This window comes from Macaca thibetana, chromosome 1 (genome assembly GCF_024542745.1).
Source record: "Macaca thibetana thibetana isolate TM-01 chromosome 1, ASM2454274v1, whole genome shotgun sequence".
NCBI classification, from domain to species: Eukaryota; Metazoa; Chordata; class Mammalia; order Primates; family Cercopithecidae; genus Macaca; species Macaca thibetana.
Genome location: NC_065578.1, coordinates 158,779,487 through 158,792,103, shown reverse-complemented (window position 1 = coordinate 158,792,103; position 12,617 = coordinate 158,779,487). Strand labels below are relative to the sequence as shown.

The 12,617-nt window shown below is 48.7% G+C and overlaps 1 protein-coding gene across 19 annotated transcripts in view; it reads right to left on the bottom strand.

Moving 5' to 3' along the window:
- PLEKHA6 (pleckstrin homology domain containing A6) overlaps positions 1-12,617 on the bottom strand; it is a 156,703-nt gene that overhangs the window by 110,974 nt on the left and 33,112 nt on the right. The gene's annotated exons all lie outside the window — the stretch shown is intronic.

Sequence of the window (12,617 nt, the reverse complement as noted above, 5' to 3'; positions counted from 1 at the left end):
TAAGGGAGAAAAAAGAAGGTGAGAGAATCATGCTTGGCCTATTTCAGAGCTCAAATTTGCCAAGTAAATAATGAGTAAAAGGAAGAAAAGAGAAAAAGAGAAAGGAAAAAGAAAGCAACTGTAAGGAGTGAAGGAAGAAAGATGGAGAGGGGAGTGTTAGAGAGGCCCCTGGGAACATGGAAACTGAGTCAACCATCAGCCGGCTGTCCCCTCCCTGCTCCCAAAGCCCCATGCCCCTACAGTCACCTGGCTATCACCCCGTCCCCAAAGCCCGATACCCCCAGAGGTCCCAGTGTCCATCCCCAGCCCAGTTTCCTCAGAGGGAGCCTCCCCTTACCAGCCTAGAAAGGTGTGCAGGAGCCGGGGTGCAAACACACCTCATGTCCAAATGCTTCCTTTCCTGGCTCCTGGCAGCCTGCTCCAGGAAGACAGACAAGTGGACTAATCCACCTGCCTCCTGAGGGGTGGAGTGCTGGGAGGAAACACCACCTCAGACCAATCAAGGAGCCAAAAGGAGCCTACCCTAGCTCACCCTTTGTGGGCACGTTGCTGCAGGGGACAGAGGGTTAACCCAGAATTCAGCCAAGGTGCTTGTTCCATATTCATGCCCACGCCAGGAAGTCACAAGATGGCCAAGGCACAGCTGCCTGCAGGCCACACCACCTCCCACCTCCCCACACTCACTGATCTTCAGGGACCACAGAGCCTGAGGTTACCTCTGAATCAACCTATGCCAAAGCCAGGCAAGCAGGCATCAGTCCTCACTTTTTTTTTTAAGACAGAGTCTTGCTGTGTCGCCCAGGCTGGAGTGCAGTGGGGCAATCCATCTCAGTTCACTGCAACCTCTGCTTCCCAGGTCCTGGTTCAAGCAATTGTCCTGCCTCAGCCTCCCGAGTATTTGGGGTTACAGGAACGTGCCACCAAGTCCAGCTAATTTTTGTATTTTTAGTAAAGATGGGGTTTCACCATGTTGGCCAGGCTGGTCTTGAACTCTTGACCTCATGATCCACCCACCTTGGCCTCCTTAAGTGCTGGGATTACAGGCATGAGCCACCGCGCCTGACCCAGTCCTCACTCTTTAGGCCCTAAGCAAACAGGCCAACAAGTCCCTCGCTGAAAGTCAAGGGACCTCAAGACTAATCCCGGCAGCAGTCCCAACTCTGAAACTCAAATCCTGGCTCTGCCACTTGCTGGCTGCGTGACCTATGGCAAGCTACTCAGTGCCTCCAAGCCTCAGTTATAAAGTCACTGTGATTCTTTCCCTCCGCCTGCACTTCCAGAAAGATGAGAGTGTGCATAGAAGGAAAAGTGCTCTGAGTTCTCAGCAGAAAAGACGCTCTATAAATGCAGAGTATCATTATCATAAACGAAAGTTCCTGCCCCACCTAGGGAGGAGGAGGCAGGTTTCTGTTAGGCTCTGCAATGCCTCTGCCAAGTGAGGATAAGGCAAACGACAAACCAAGCCAGAGAAGACCCAGGCCCCCAGGCCTCAGGCGCCCTGCCCAGGAGAGCCAGAGGCCCCCCAGCTCCACCAGGTGGGGAATGAAAACTGGCTGAGTGAACAGATGAGGAAGAAGGGGAAGGAAGGGACAGGGGCAGGGAGGAATGATCTGGCCCTGGGATTTGTGTTTGTAGGATGACTAGGGTTTCTCTAACCCTCCATGGCTTCGCCCAAAGCAAAGTGGCTTGGAGGAGCAGGCAATTCCTACCCCAAAGGCCCCTTCTTTACTCTCCTGGGGAGGAAGCTGTGGGCTGCAGAAACTTCCAAGTGAAAGCAGAGCTCAAACCCAGGACTCCAGGTCTCTGCCTCTCCTAAGAACAATAACAATATTAATAATAATCTCTGACATTCGCTTAGCATTTTACACACATTGACTTTTTTCATTGCAGCTTCACATAACCCAAAAGAGAAGCACTGTATTATTATCCCTCCTTCTCAGCTAATTTAAACAGTTAGGGCTCAAAGGGGATAGTGAATGGTCTGAAGTTACACATCCTTAGGGAAGTGCCAAAGCCAGCTGGGAACCCAAGTCTTTAACTCTCCAGCTCAGAGCTCTCACCCACTTCGGAAGGCCAGGGCTCAGCCTGCAGGGAAGGGGGAATCCTGCACCCCAGGTCCTGCTCTCTGGGAGGAACCTCCTGGCCCCTGCTCTCCAGCTGCCCTGGAGGAGAGCTCCTTCTCAGGCTATGCAGTTAGCAACCTACTTCCAGACCGGGCAAGTTCAGTGGCTTCAGTTCAAGGTTTCATTAGCAAAAAAACTCCCTTAAAAACAAAAAACATCCATTCTTTGTGATCCTGGCCGTTGACAAGCTTTCCTAATCAGCCTATTTAAAATGGTAAGGTCCCTCTGAGGCTGGGAGCTCTGAGGAGACCTAGCCTTGCACTATTTATCCCCAGGTCTTGAACACAATGGCCAAGGGTAATATGAAAGCAGGGGTGGCAAGGAAGATAATCCCATTTCTAGAACCTGCTCTGGGGGAAGTCCTGGGATGGGATGAAATAGACATGCAGTAAGGACAGACATGCTTTCGTTCAGGTGCCTGGAAAAGCTCCCCTGTGGTGAACATGCTTCTGGGCAAGGGACGAAGGCAGACAGCATAGCTAACCCTCCATCACAGCGGGAGAGCTGAGGGTGGCCGGGAGAGGCAACAAGATGAGTGGGACACAAAGCCTTTGTATCCTCTTAGTCAAATCTCAAATCTTTGTGCTAAGAGAGGGAGTCAAAGATTCCGACCTGCCAAACAACTTTCCTAATTACCTATGACATACATTTGCACTCCCCATAAAATCACCATGGAGGATGGTTCTGGGGCTATCATTCCAAACTTGATCTTCTTTTTTAATTGATAAATAATAATTGCATCTATTTTTGGGGAACAATGTGATGGTTTGATACATGTATACATTGTGAAATGATCAAACTAGGCTAATTAATATATCTACACTTTACATATTTATCATTTTTGTGGTGAGAACATTTAAAACCTACTCTTGATGGGGTGCAGTAGGTGGTTCACGCCTGTCATCCCAGCACTTTGGGAGGTCAGGGTGGGTGGCTCACTTGAGGCCAGGAATTCGAGATCAGTCTGGCCAACACGGTGAGACCGCATGTCTACTGAAAACATAAAAATTAGCCGGGTGCGGGAGTGCACACCTATAATTCCAACTATTCGAGAGGATAAGGCACAAGAATAGCTTGAACTCAGGAGGTGGAGGTTACATGAGCCAAGATTGCACTACTGCACTCCAGCCTGGGTGACAGAATGAGGCTCTGTCTAAAAAAAATAAACAAAATAAAATAAAACCTACTCTTTTAGCAATTTAAAAATATACTTTATTATTATATTATTAACTATAGTCACCATGCTGTGTAATAGATCACCAGAATTTATTCCCCTTGTCTAACTGAAACTTTGTACGCTTTGACCAATGCCTCTTCCTTCCCCATCCACACCCCATCCCCTAGCTTCCACAAAAGGGCTTGGTCTTGATGAGATCACCTGTCCAAAAAACAGACAGCGTCACTTTCCCACTGGATGCTTGCCTTCCTCTTGGCCTCCCAAGGGTTAACCTGCAGATAACAAACCCTTGCCCCCTCCACTTCCCCCGCCACACACACACAATCTCTCCCATTCCACACCAATCTAGAAAAGCAGAATGGCTCAGGCAGCTGGGCAGAGGGGTGTTTAGCTTGGCCTCAGCCCAGCACTGCAGACAACTCCTCTCAACATATAGACAGCCAGGCTGGCCCCCTTGGACCAAGTCCCTCCCTTCCTTTCCCAGCAGAGAAAGGCCCTGGAGAAGGCCCCTCTTGGAACAGGGGGCAGGGAGGGAGGCTGCACTTCAGGGCTAGAGAAGAGTGTGAGGGGGATCCCATCTCTCAAAGGCATCTTTACGCCACAGTGGCCGCTGCACCTCTCCCTGCTCTTTGCCAGAGCAACTGCGTTAAGGCAAGAAGACATTGAGGGAACACCATGCAGCCCCCAGCTCCAGGGCTGGCAGTGCCAGGGAGATGATGCCAGTTTTGACAAGCAGAGACAAAGGTGACCTTGGGAGAAAGCAGACAGACAAGGAGTCATGTCATCCCTCCCCTTTTCTGTCTGGGCAGTAAATGCCGAGCCCCGGGGGAGTGAAAGGGCCAGCTGCTCTGAGCTGGGCCATGGGGGATGACAGCGTCCATGTGGCATGGGCAGGGCACATCTGTACCTGTCCTTGGACCTGGACCCCATAGCTTCTGCTCTGCCACAGCCCCTGTCACCTCATCTCAATAACTTTGATAGCCAGCAAATAATTCTGCCATGTCACCTTTAAGAGAAGCCTCTAAAGCATTCCAGGGCAAATGCCCCTGCATAAGGGGGTGGCCCAGTGTGAACTTTGCTAGTGTCAAGAAGGGCTTTGTAAGGGCCCTGTACCTAATTCCATCTGGTCTTCTTCTGTCTCCAGTCACCAACCCTACCCTAAGACACAGGTCCCCAACCACACCTACTGAGCTCCCAAAACAGCTCTCAGTGTGGCATCCTAGACCCTCATCACCAACCAGTCTTCCCTATCCATGACACTGCCTTCAGACCGCAGATTAAACTGGTCCAGTAACCCACCTGCACCAAGTCATCCCCAGTCCTGTTGCCCTTGAGATGACAGGGTGCCTCCACCTCTGGTCTCCCTGCTCCCCACAAGTGACAATTCAATCATGCCCTGGCTCACAAACCTGCAGTGCTTCTCTACTGCCTGCAGGATGGAGGCTTGAAATGCAAGGCCTTTTATAATCCAGCCCCAACTTATTCATCCAATCTGATCTTCTGCTACCACCGTACAACTGAAAGCATAGATTTGCTGTGAGTGATACAAGTCACTGGTGCCACAGGAATTCAGTGGAAGGAGAGGTTAGTTCTAGCTGAGGCCATCAGGGCAGACCTCCTGAAAGAGGGGTGTGTGTGTGTGTGTGTGTGTGTGTGTGTGTGTGCATGCACATACATACACTGGGGAAAATAAAATACTTAGATCATGCACTAGGCCAACTTGCATACTGCCCAGCTTGCATTCTGCCCTCCTCTTCCCTGCCTCACCTTCCCATGGGCTTGTAAGCACAAAAAAACATACATTTGCAAATTCACATGGACGTAGGAAACGCTTTTCTGTACTTGAAGATTTGTCAAACTCCAGGCATCCAGGTCAATGACTGGAACAGAATCACAAAAGCTAGCAACTGCCTGTGACAAGTCCCCTGCTAGGGCTGTACCAGAACGATAAAGAAAGCCAGGTCTAGGCCGGGCGTGGTGGCTCAAGCCTGTAATCCCAGCACTTTGGAAGGCCGAGACGGGTGGATCACGAGGTCAGGAGATCGAGACCATCCTGGCTAACCCGGTGAAACCCCGTCTCTACTAAAAAATACAAAAAACTAGCCGGGCGAGGTGGCAGGCGCCTGTAGTCCCAGCTACTCGGGAGGCTGAGGCAGGAGAATGGCATGAACCCGGGAGGCGGAGCTTGCAGTGAGCTGAGATCCGGCCACTGCACTCCAGCCTGGGCGACAGAGCGAGACTTCGTCTCAAAAAAAAAAAAAAAAAAAAAAAGAAAGCCAGGTCTAAAGAGGCCTCCTCCAAGGCTCTGGCAGGGCAGTTTGCTGGGAAGGCTTCCATTTTGCCTGCCCCTGAGCCCTGCTGCTCCTCCAAAGGACTAGCACTGGGAAGAAAGAAGAGCCTGAAGGCAGGGAGGAAAGAGCTTTTAAAATCTCATCCCTTTCTGGACTCCCAGACTTTCAGTTTGAACCCTTGGAGGGAAGGGTATGAGAAGAGTTAAGAGAAAGAATCCAATCTCCTCTGCCTTCTGTGATTCTGGCAACTGTATGCCATATATCAAGGCCAGGCAGGGGAGTGGGAGATGAAACTGAGTTGGGGAATAAAGGGACAGATCAGACCAGACTAGTGGACGCCTAAACCAGCCAGCTCCTCCCTTCCCAGGCAGTGCCTCGGGCCAGAGAATGAGGAGACCAGAGCCAGAGGAATAAGAAGGAAGGGAATCAGGAAGCAAAAGACATAAATTATAGCTCTCCCCAGCTCTACCAAGCAAGCCCCTTCCCCGTAGCTGCTACCTCCTTACTAGCCTTCATTCTAACTCACCCAGCAAGATGTCACCATGGCAGAATCGTTCTGAATGGGGCCCCTATAGGCTCTGAGACAGAGTGAGACCAAAAAATGGAAAACAGAACTGAGTAGTGAAGCCAGCAAGTGAGCATGAGATGAGGAAAAAGAAAGAATGAATGAGCTCTCGTTGGAACTAATTTTAAAGAAGCAAACAAAAGCAATTAATGTGGAAGGGTGGAATCCCTCACCTCAGTTGCTCTAGGAGAAGCCTCTGGGGTGACTGGAGACCTGGCTGTCTGCACTGTGTTACAAGGAAGATGGTGGTCTCTCACTTGGGGAAGGGGGGGCGGGGTGCAGAATCCAGGGAAAATGACTCACTCGTGCTCCAGTGGGACAGGAGGAGTAATTGGGAGGCATGTACCACAGTAGTCATATGTGTGCTGGTGAACAACGCACACACCCAAATATGAGGAGGGCAAACCCATCAACTGCATTGCCAGCCATAAAGCCATGCCAGGTGTGTAAAGTGCTTGTCCAGGCCTTGAGAACAAGAAGCCATGGTGTGACAGGCAGTAGGGAATGAATGCCTACTTGATGCCAAGTGCGGCCTTGGATGGCTTGTAGTCTTATTTCTTTTCATCTAAACAACCTTATGAAGTATTCTCTCCATTTTACAGATGAGGAAACTGAGGTTCCAAGAGGTTAAGCGTACAGGAGGGAATATGTGCCCTAAATTCCCAAAGACCTAGGTTTGAATTATGGCTCCATGACTTTCTAACTAGGTGACCCCAACTATGTCACTGTGCACATGTTACTTAACATCTCCAAACCTCAACTCCATCCTCTATAAAACAGGAATGCTGCTACTTACTTTGCAGGTTGTTTTAAAAATTATGTAAAAGAATACATGTAAAGCTCCTGGCCTGCTCTGTTAAGTGCACACACAAAGTGTGTGGCAAGTGCTTGTTCTCTTCCCACCACCCCTGCTCCATTAAGGTCATTAGTTCATAAGAACTCATTAGTTCAACAGGCAGTGCAGTCTCAAATGTGTGAAAACGGGGAAAGCAGATGGAATTTATGGAAGCCCTTTTCTATGCCAGGAGCTTTACTAGGTCTTCAGGGTGGGGTGTCGAGATTAACAAGAAGAACATGAGAGAGTCTTCGCCTTCCAAGAGTTTACAACCTAGCAAGCCAAGCCCATAAATAACTGTGCGAAGAGCCATGTGAGACAAAGGCAGATAGAGACAGGGAGGCTTGTGGCTCCTGTGGGCAACCAGGGAAGGCTGAGAGATCAGATGACTTCTGAAAACGGGCAGGTTTTTGGTAAACAGAAGTAAGACAGGAGTAGACTGCTTCCATGGAAATGAAGGGGACGGGGAGAGGGACTCTCACATGGCCTCTCCTAAGGCAGGCCCTGGTAGGATGCATAGGCTACTAACCAATACATGCTTTCAGTCTTCAAGAGTAGAAGACCAAAGAGGTCTGCAGATTCTTTGCTGTGCCCTCCTATTGGGAAGCGGAGTCTATTCCCCACCCCGTGTGTCTGCGTGGGCTCAGTTGGACCAGCAGAATGTGACGGACATGACTGTGTGTGACTCCTGAGGCTGGGGCATAAGAAGCCTTGCAATTTCCACTTGGGTCTCCTGGAGCGCTCTCTTGAGACATTCTCTCTCAGAACCAACCACCTCGCTGAGGGAAATCCAAGCCACGTGGAGAGGCCACGTGTGGTGCTCAGGTTGACAGGCCCCACTGAGCTCCCCGATGACAGCTGGCATCCTTTGCCAGACATGTGAGGAGCCTCCCTGGTGGCCCTGCCAGTCGAGCCTTCAGAGGACAACCACAGCTGGAGATGACCCAAGCAAGGGCCACCCCTCCCCGAGCCCAGTCAACCCAGAGAACCCTGAACAACAACCATCAGCCCTTGTTCTCAGCCACGACGTTTTAGGTGGCCTGCAATGCAGCAGTACATAATCAGAATGCCAAGTCTCCACCTCACCAACCTGGGCTGTTACCAGGGAAGTCGGGGCAAGAATCATCCTCAAAATGGATGTGAAAAGAGGTGAGAAGAAGAGGAATTGTATGCTGGGAGTGGGAGAGGAGGGAATTAGTTAAACTCTCCCAGTAGCCTCCAGCTCCCCAAGCCCCTCCATTCTTCCCAACAGGATCCCAGATCAATATAACTTCATAATTCACTGAACCCCCAGGGAAATAACTGGGCGGGAAATCAGTACATATAAAGACATTTATAGCAGAGCTATTCATAATAGCAACAAATTGGAAACAACCCAAATTCTCAGTAATAAGAGAAAAGCAATCCAGTAATGGAGCAACATGACAGAATTACTTATAGCTATTTAAAATGACAAATTTATAGATCATTATCATACCTGGGAGTGTTTGTATAAAATAATATTAAACAAAAAAGAAATTCATGACACAAGACACTAGCTACACGTCAGTTACAACTATACAAACACACAACAAAGATCAGGAGGCACATGGAACAGGCATATAGTTTAACATTTGCTTACCCATTTTTAGGCAAAGTTAATTAAGCACTACTTTTTTAACACTATGAGTTCGACCTCACAAATCCTAAAAATGGGGTCATGACCACATGAGACTTGGAAGGAGACAATATTTTGGAAGACTGGAACATGTTCTGTCACCCAGGACGGGAAGGAAAGGGAAGGTTGGACTGGATGACAGGGACGGAGTGAGTGGGGGAGGGGTTGTGTTATTCCCCAGCAGGGTAGCTGAATGTTAGAAAACAAACCCTCCGTGTTTGCTGACACAGTGCAAAGAGAAGGACTCACACAAAAGCCACCCATTATCCCGTAATTATTGTCTCTCTCGTGCCTGCAATTAACGGCTGTCTGAGAGGCGGCTGCTGGGGTAAATAAATGTTCACCCGCATTAGAGTCAATCAGCCAGCTGAAGCGCCAATTAACAAGCCCACTGCAGAGACACTCCCCGTACCAGCACAACTGCGGAGAGGCAGAGAGAAGATGAGACCACACATCCTGGACACACTCATATCCCAGAAGCAGGCAAGCGATGCTCAAAGCAACAACCTGAGCCCGAAGTTAGAAGCTGGTCTTGCCTCAAATGAGCCAAGCTGGGCACGTAGGTACCCTGACCCCCAGGACCATGTCAGAGGGGTCTTTTTGTGTTCATTCGTTGGCCAGCAACATTTCCGGGAGATGCTACGGTTCTGGAGTGGTGCAGTCCTCAGCCTGTGGGAGTCTATAGAGGGAAAGAGATGCAAAAGAAGGCCTCAGAGGTGCTGTTGCCTCCAGAGTTATGGGAGGAAAGAAACAGAAGACAAAGAGAGGAATCAGACAGGGTGCTGACTCCCCGAAACAGACTTACACTGTCCTTTGGCTATTTTTGTTAAGCAGCAAGTTCAGCAGCACAGAGAAGGAGTTAACTTCAGAGAAGTCAGGGATGATTCTTTTGTCCAGCGAAGATGGGCAGGAGAGCAAGCAGCTGATAGGAGGCATCCCAACTCCTCTCCCAGGGATGTAGGGAAGACACGGGTGCTTTACAGTCCTGTACGGCACACCCAGTGCCTGGCCACGGTGCTCTACCAGCCAGCTAAGCCCCCTCTCCTATCGTGGTCTGAGCCAGCAGGGCTCAGGCCAGAGGACAAGAGGCCCCAGAAGATGTGTACCAGGCCCCCAGGAGGCCTCTTGGATCAGAAAGGCAAATCATGGTTGTTAGAGATTATCTGGTCCGGTGGTTCTCAATCCTGGCTTCACACTAGAATTACCCAGAGAATTTTTTGCTCTCTGCTTTGAGGGCTTTTTCAAAATACTGATGTCTGGGTACCCACCACAGACCAACTGAACCAGGATCTGTGGGGGAAAAGGTAGGGGCCCAGGAACATGCATTTCTTTAAAGCACCCCCAGAGGATGCTGGTGACTACTCCAACTTCCTGGGCTACAGATAAAGAACTGGGAGTCTGATGCAGTAATACCTTGCCAAGGGTGACAAAGTCATCAGGGAACAGAGTTGGAGCTCTAACCAGTTCGTCTGATTGCAGGGATGGAGCTCTGGAAGTCAACATTGCTGGCTGAATAAATGAGTGAGCTTCTAAGGGTGCGCCACAGGGATCTGTCCTTGATCCTGCTGTGGTCTACATTTTCATCCATGATTTGCATAAAGACTTAGAAGGCATGGTTATCAGATTTGCTACTGACAAAGCTGGGAGGGATGACTAACATAGTGATGGCAGAATCAGGATTCCATATACTGAAATCATAGCCTAATATTAACCAAAAAAGTAGATCAGAAACATAAAACCAAACATTTAAACTTTAAGATTCCAACTGTACATATCCAGAGGTTTGAAATACATGAGCTCAAGAGTATGTTACTAATAAAATGAGGAAAACACAAGTACAATCTATATTTTTTTAAATGCATGAGTGGCCGGGTACAGTGGCTCATGCTTATAATCCCAGCACTTCGAAAGGCTGAGACGGGCAGATCATTTGATGTCAGGAGTTCAAGAGCAGGCTGGTCAACATGGTGAAACCCCGTCTCTATTAAAAATACAAAAATTAACCATGTGTGGTGGCACACGCCTGTCATCCCAGCTACTCGGGAGGCTGGCTGAGGCAGGAGGATCACTTGAGCCTGGGAGGCAGAGGTTGCAGTGAGCTGAGATTGTGCCACTGCACTCCAGCCTGGATGACAGAATGAGACTCTGTCTCAAAAAAAAAAAAAGAAAAAGAAAAAGAAAAAGAAAGAAAAAGAAAAAAGAAAAGAAAAGAAAACAAAATGAGTATTTTATAAAAACATTATGAGCTGAGCACAGTGGTGCACGCTCGTAGTCCCAGCTACTTGGGAGGCTGAGGCGGGAGAATTGCTCTAGGCATTCAAGACCAGCCTGGGCAACATAGAAAGGCATTCCAAGAAAAAGCTTGTGATCAAATATTCCAGAAATAGCTTTATGTCCCCAGGAACCTGGTCAGTAGGACTAATTTCAAGGCCTAGAAAGACAGGCTTCTTGCTTTCTGCATACTCTCATTCCTACTCCACACTGAATAACTTAGAGCAAGGTTTCTCCACTTTTAATGTGCATATGAATCACCTGGAGGGTCTTGTTAAAACATAGATTCTGATTCAGTACGTTGGGGTGAGGCCTGAGATTCTGCATTTCCAGCAAGCTCCCCAGTAATACAGATGCTAGTGGACCATGAAGAGCAAGGATTTAGACAGCCCCAGAGGTTCGTCTGTGAAAACAGGCACTCTGATTATGCTGTAGGCACCTGTGACTTTTCTGCAATAGCCTGGGAACTTGGAGAAATAGAGGAGCCGGAGTTGGAGGTAAGGAAGTTCCCAACAGTAAGTGCTTAGCTCACCTGATAAGCAAATGCAACGAACAAGCAAAGAAGAATGAAAAAGGCCCGCTGAAAGAAAGAAAAGACCCATAGGGAGGGAATTTTATCTCAGCCCAGTGTGGGTCAAGAGATTTTCCAAATAGAACGTCAGATTGCAGAACAGCATTATCAAAAGGACTCGACTGCATCAATGAGAGTTCATGTGTGTTTGGAACCAATGTGAGGGGAGGCTTTGGGCTCCCCTTGACCCTGACCTTCCTTCTAACTCAGATCACATCTTTTATGCAGCAAAGGGGAGATCTAAGCCTGACAGCTGTCCGTGGGAAAATAACCTGAGGGCTTCAGTACAATGAGCTCGATTTAAACACCAGTGATTTGCAAATTTAGTCTGACATAATAGAAATATATCGTCAAGTTAGAGGGCATCAGGGTCCCATGGAACAGACCACGTCTAGAGTATTGTGTTCAATTCCAGACAATTTATTTCCAGAGAGATTAAAAGCTACCATGTACTGAATTGCCTTTGGTTGCCAGGCAATGTTCCAGGCTTTTTACATGTATTAATGTATTTAACCCTCTCGACAACTCTATGAGGTAAGTACCACCATCACTCACATTTTACAGATGAGTAAACCAAGGCTCAGAGAGGTTAAGGATTATAAGCAGGGTCACACAGCTGGTGAGTGGGAAACCAGGTGCAAACCCAGGCAGGCAGATGATAGGCCCGGTATCTTCCCCAATGGGTTATACGATCCCCCCATACTTGTCTGACTCTTGAAACAACGACAAACAAGTGAGCCCAGAAAAGGATGGCCAGGATGTTGAACTGGTTCCACCGTGTGGAAGTTAGAAGGAAACTTAAGCTCAACATGAAGGAATGATATAAGTTGAAACTGTCCATAACAATAGAAAAAGCTACTTCACAGGGCAATGCTCCTAGTCGCTGGTGGCTTTCAAGCAGTGGCTGGCTGACCATGTGCCTGAGACGCGAGAAAGGCGCCTGCTATGTGGGAGAAAAGCAGAACCAAGTGAAAGATTACTTTCAAGGCTGAGACTCTCCGTCCCTCCCCCATCCTGGTTATTCCATCTGGAAAAACAGACTCTGACACCAGGAGCACAGTGTCTGTAATGAGCCCAGACCTGCCCACTGATTTTGGTGTGTATGATGGAGAGAAAGTGACAGTAAT